This window comes from Notothenia coriiceps, unplaced genomic scaffold (assembly GCF_000735185.1).
Source record: "Notothenia coriiceps isolate Sejong01 unplaced genomic scaffold, NC01 NC01_scaffold00024667, whole genome shotgun sequence".
Classification (NCBI taxonomy): Eukaryota; Metazoa; Chordata; class Actinopteri; order Perciformes; family Nototheniidae; genus Notothenia; species Notothenia coriiceps.
This window is the reverse complement of record NW_011357368.1, coordinates 1,970,141-1,976,140: the sequence shown is the minus strand read 5'-3', so window position 1 is coordinate 1,976,140 and position 6,000 is coordinate 1,970,141. Positions and strand designations below refer to the sequence as shown.

Below are 6,000 nucleotides of genomic sequence, written 5' to 3'. Positions count from 1 at the left end.
ACAGAGCTGAGACCAGACATTCATGTAAAAAGTGAGGAAACTGTGGGCTTAAAACACCTTTATAGGAAGGTGTAGGGAAAAGCTCAAAGTATAACATGTTGGGGGATATCCTGGCAGAATGTGGGAGTAGCTACACAGCACATTACATTCAACACCGTTACCCTCTGCTCCACAAGTCCAAAGTCCAGCAATATCAAACATTGACTTCTTGATTTTTGGTTTAGTTATAGGATATTCCTGCACGGTAAAATGTTATGTTCAAAGCAGGTATGCCTGGTGTTTGGGAGACTGTGAATTGAACCATGCTTCTGTAGATCACATGTTTATGTTCTGGTTTGCAAAGAAAAGAACATCTTTGCTGCAACAAAAAAAAGGTTTGCACTTATTGTGGCATAGCTTGTCCATGCTGCAAGACTCCAAACCTTGTTGAAAGGCTGTCAGTGACACCAGATGTAAATACAGTTGAGAAGTATATTCACGGATGTCCATGGTTGCAGATACAACTTTGAATTTGAGTAAGCAATGCAAAGCCTTTTCGAAACATGATTAAAATCAAAATGTCATTCTTCATTGATCATCTGCTATGCACCTGAAAAACATCAGCAGACGCACCCTTTTCTTTGTGAACAGAAGATATTGTATACATACCATGCAGGATATGGATACTGTAGTCCCACATCCATTCACATCCGATTGATAGGGGGGATCAATGGATGTGCTCCACTAGCATCCTTATTTCATACGTCTGAGGTCTTTTGTTTGACTTGATAAAGAGCCTTTAGTGCTCAACACAGTCATTTTTAAAAGGTAGGTTGAATCATGTGCTATTTAAATTGCCTCTCAATAGCCCAAAATAGTATGCTAATTATTCTGTATAAGTGTTGAAGGCTTACATTTAAATTAAACTTGCAACTTTAGAATATTTTATTACATTTTTTAAGTGTTGACCTTACTCTTCTTATGCTTCTTCTCACTGGAGTAATTGGTGTCTGTGCTTTGTTTATGGTGATTCAGAAAAGATGAAAGTATCTCTAATCATTACTGAGAAATATAAACTCAAATATTTTATTGTTAGTCTATTTATGTCTAAAAAATATATAATCCCTGATTTCCATATTTGTTTGTAAACAGAAGAATGGGATGTAACTTTGGAAGAATAAAGGCCATCCCCATAAACACTTTCTGAAACGTCCTGATTTAAAATTCTTGTCATTGGAGTGGAAAACTTTTAAATGTATTTCCTGTTTTTAAATGAGAGAATCAGTGCAGCATATAGTGTGCATCTCATACAGAGTTTGTGCCAGCATATATGCAGTTGTCCTCCCTGATGAAGCTCTCTATCCTACTGGGACAGCCAGGGAAGGTAAGCTGTGTCTAGCGCTATGCGTGTGTGAGAGTGTGTAAGAAAATGAGATAAGGATATCGCTTCCTGATCACTATCTTATATAATCACGTGTTAACAGAGGAAGACAGGAGCAGAGCAGGAGAAGGAGATAATGGAGAGAGAGAGGTAGAGAGGCATGGGGGAGGCATGGGGGAGGCACGCGGAGGCCGGTCCGAGCTTAACAGCCATGGATTGATCTGTTAACCAACCAATCAGATGCCTTCCTCGGCTTCAGCCGCCGCAGTAGCCGGGCAGGATTGGAGGAGGCTCCGGAGGAGAGATTCGCACACATGCACCGGCTCGGACGCACACACACATGCACACACACTGTGGAGAGAGGGAGAGTATCGGCTCTCTGGAAGCCGTGCAGTGAAGCTCTGCCCGGGAGAGGAAGGAAGCTTTACTTTGCACCTGAGACACGGAGCGAAAGATAAATGAGGAACAAACTCAAACTCGCGTGCCTTTTCCTTTAATATGCTGCCATGTGTGTTCAGGGGAATTCACGTGGAGAGGTAAGAGAGAGGAATTAAGTTGTTTTGCTTGGAGCTGTTATCCGTATTAGAGTGTAAGTTTTTGAATGTGCACCTGTGCGCGTAACTGTCAGTGTTGCGCAGGCGTGTGCCCCCGCCTATAGGCTACTGTGTTGTTGGCATATGAATAGGAGACTTGTGCGGGAGGGCATGTGCGCGCGCTCGTAAGCGGTGAGTTTGACTGCGTTTGCAATGGGCATCCCGGGAAATAATGCTGTGAGGAGAAAAAAAGCAGGCGATGTAAGGAGCAGCAAAAGCGTGCGCACTTTCTCTCACTCATTCTGGGGATATAATGAGTGTGTTTGGCTCTTGTGCGTCTCAGTTTGATTCTCCTAAGGTGTTTTTGCACACACGATGGAGTTATGAATGATAGACAGACTGCTGTAACAGAGTGGGAGTTGGAGGCTACCCGATCCTTCTGATGCGTGTGCCGCACCAGGGTAGGCAGACCGAATTTACGCGCACTGCAGGAAACAGAGTCCACTCTGAATGCAGCCTCTGAATAAGTCGAGCTTTTTTCTCCAACATCCACTCTCTGTAGAGGGAGGAAAACACAAAGACGCGTTTTGAGTTGAAAGACTGAATGCTTTGACAGGCGTGTGTTCAGAAAGCCAAGTGACAGATGCTCAGCTGTCCCTGTTAATGTTGCACTCATGGGCTTCTGGTGAGCATTAGCAAAAAAATGTTATGGCTGCCAATCATTAGTATTGCAAGGTGATCACCTCCCTGGTGTGTTTGCACATTTTAAGAAGGACGGCAAGGGTCGTGTGATTCACTGGCATGTTGTTGGGCTATAGCAGAAGCTGTGTGGTATGTTTCTGAATAGTTTACAGAATGACTCTAGTATATGAATCATTGGCTCTTGCAGACCTGAATAAATCCATGTTATTTACATGTATGATCAGAAACAGTGCTGTGGGAGGAATTCATAATGGTTTTTTTTTCTTTAATTGGGGCCTGAGGACATGTATGCTGTAGCAGTTTTTATTTAGCCACTTATGGTGGGCTAGGGCTAAAAAACAACGTTTTCATAATTACTTAACTAATCAATTCAGATAACTGGCTAATTAGTTAGTCTACACCATTTCAGGAATTAGTAAAAATAGTCCATTACAATGTTCCAGATTCCATTTACTGAAGCAAATCTTCACATTTGGAAACATTTACCCAGCAAATGCTTTAATGTGTGCTTGATAAATGTCCTACATGATCTTTCAGTTAGTAAGCATTGGTGATTTCTTAGCAGGATGATATTATGTTTTATGCACCACATACCTGTAGGCCTGTTTGGCATGTACGGAAGGCATACGCCTCAGGAGGCCCCCTGCTGAACATCCGTCATCCATCCTTTCAGAGCTAATTCATTCCCATGTATAAGCCATTATCACTGACATTTCCCACATTTCACATGATCAAGCGAGGAAGATAAAACAGCAGCAGCACTATATAATTACCGATCTTTACTTGGAATTAACCATCACAACTGCAGAGGCAGGGTTAGTCATGTAACATTAAAAGCCATAACGCAGTACGTGTTAGCTTTGGGAGCAGAAATCAACACCTCATTGATATGTTAAACCAAACATATTGCAGCTTTCCAAGTTGTAAAGAAGCCTAGTAATTGGTGTTTGAATTTGACATGTTGTAATGGTATGTCATTTTTCAAGTAGGACAGACTGGAATTGATTGACAACATGTAAAAAAACATAGAAAGCAAGCTGCAGTCTGGAAGTGGAGCTCTGAGTAATGGTTCTCTGGATTTTGATTTTGATAAAAAGGACATAAGGCATTGGCAAGTTAGCATGGCTAAGAGAGGCCTTCAAATTGCTCCGTCAGTCTGACAGAGAAAATACAAATATTAAATATACAATGGCACTCTAAAACACTCGTACTATAATAAACTTGCATCACTGTTTGCAGGCTATTGCACTATTGAATCCTATTAAACACAGGAAAGCTCTTGGCTGAAAGCAATCCAAGGCCAACTGCTAATGTTTTGAAAAGCCAAAGGTGGCCTCAGTACCCTTTATTAGATAGTCTTTGTTTACATAATTGTGTGCGTGTAATTCAAGCCTGTGGATGTTTCTTTGTTGGAAAAGGTTACTGAGCTAATTCAACAGTGATTAATCTTAACTGAAGCAGCAACAGTGTGTCTGTTTTACTTAAAAACACAATCCAGTGTTCAAATAACTGTGTTTGATGTTGACATTATGATAAATGCACAAAGGCCAAACTGAACATGTTAATTACTTGCATTCCTGATTCAACGCTAGTTACACAACTGTTGTTTGTATCAACTCAAGAATAAAATATGTTGCGATTATCAGTCACTTATTATGCTAGTCTTGCAACACAGCAGACATCTTTAAACTGTATGTATACCTAAGCATTGTGGAATAACTTCACATATAAATAACATAAATGATCTTTTTAGAAAAGTTTGTATGAAGTCACTTAACGCTAACATTTGTATGTAGAACAGTTTTCTCTCTTGAAGGCCAGAAGTAGAAGTTAACGTTCATATTAACGTTAATTTTAAGATGCACTTAACTAAATGTGCAGAAGGTTCTGTATTTGGCTCTGGAGTAGTTTGAGAACATGGTCCTGAATAGCTATCCTACTCTCTGAAATTAATTTTAGCAGTGTCTCGTCAAAGAAAAGTCTGGCTGAACATCATAATTCGGGGCAAAAAAACACTTCTGTTCATCTAAAATAATGACAATTGTCTTGCAAAATTAATGAGTGGTGGGAATTTGTTTTATTTTGAATATGTCCACTCGGGTGTGAGCCAAGGTTTTTCTGTGTTTAACCTAGCTTGCTTACTGTAGTGAAACTTTGTACATAACCAGTGGGAAAACATGCAATAATATCGTCTCGCATAGCCAGACCTATAAAACTCAGTTTAGTGCTATGTCAGTGCTAGCTGGGAGTTTGTTTTTGTCGTTTTTCTATGTTGCTCTGGGTTTTAGAAACGGTAACACTAACAAAAAAGAAGGAACACTTATTTGGCTATGGGCAGGCAATGGGAACCTTACAGTATATGCACAGTCTACTACTGAGAAATCGCTGATGATGTCAGGCTTATTTTTTTTCTATCTTGCCTCAGGCTTGGTGACTAACAGAAATCCTCTGTTGCAGACTGAAGGTGTAGAGTTAAGGGAGGCTGTTATGAGATGCTATACGTTGCACTAAGGGAACTGAAGTATTTTTAGCATCTTTGCATCTGTTGCTTGTTTTCCGATACAACCCCAACATCATCAAGGTGGATTACTAAATGGCCCTGATAGTGGTGCTATCTAGATTGTGCCTTATGTATCTTTGTAGCAAGCCAGATGCATCAATGGTCCATGCAGAGATGATTCTCCCCAGGTGGCTGCTTGATTATGGCAAAAATCATAATCTCGATTATTTGGGTCAATAATTGATATCACGATTATTAAAAACAATTATCCATTTACTTTGAAAACATCCATTTATTGAAGAAAAATATTTGAACAGTATGTTTTTAACAGTTGATTACCCTGAACTTTAAGTATAATTCAACTGAAAAACCAATTAAAAAAAAAAAATTATTTGAAAAAATAAATTAAAAGTAATAATAAAAAAATAATCGTTTTATTTCGATTACGTTGTTTTCGTAATCGTTGCAAGCCATAATCGTAATTGCGATTTAAAATATGATTAATTGAGCAGCCCTACTACATGGTGATGGCCTCCATGGTGATTCTATCATATCACTAGCAGACTAGACAGGATAAATAACAGTGGATTATTGTTCCAACAGCACAGTCAAAGGTTCATGGATGAATCATGCTCTCATTCAAACATCAACAGTCTCTCCCACAGATAGCAAACCAAATCTGGTCTTTCACTGTCTGTCTGCCAACCAAGACTGACAGTCCAGGGGTTCTCTGCAATTCAGAATTAAGCTTTGAAAAGTGTTTATAGTTTTGGTCAGACATGCCATCTTCTGAATGTGACAAGGTGAAATAATCCCCTGCTTTTAATGCTGCACTGTGATGTTATTGTGTGGTTTACAAAGATAAAAGATGGATACATTTTGTCATTAAGTTCCTTATCAGACGT

The 6,000-nt window shown here is 39.6% G+C and overlaps 1 protein-coding gene across 1 annotated transcript in view; it reads left to right on the top strand.

The window, feature by feature from the left end:
- Positions 1 to 1,698: 1,698 nt before the first annotated feature.
- Positions 1,699 to 6,000, top strand: part of LOC104955405 (cadherin-18-like) — a 139,520-nt gene continuing 135,218 nt past the window's right edge. The window contains exon 1 of the mRNA XM_010782731.1: positions 1,699 to 1,896. The gene's annotated coding sequence lies outside the window, so the exon portion shown is untranslated. The remainder of the gene's footprint in view (positions 1,897 to 6,000) is intronic.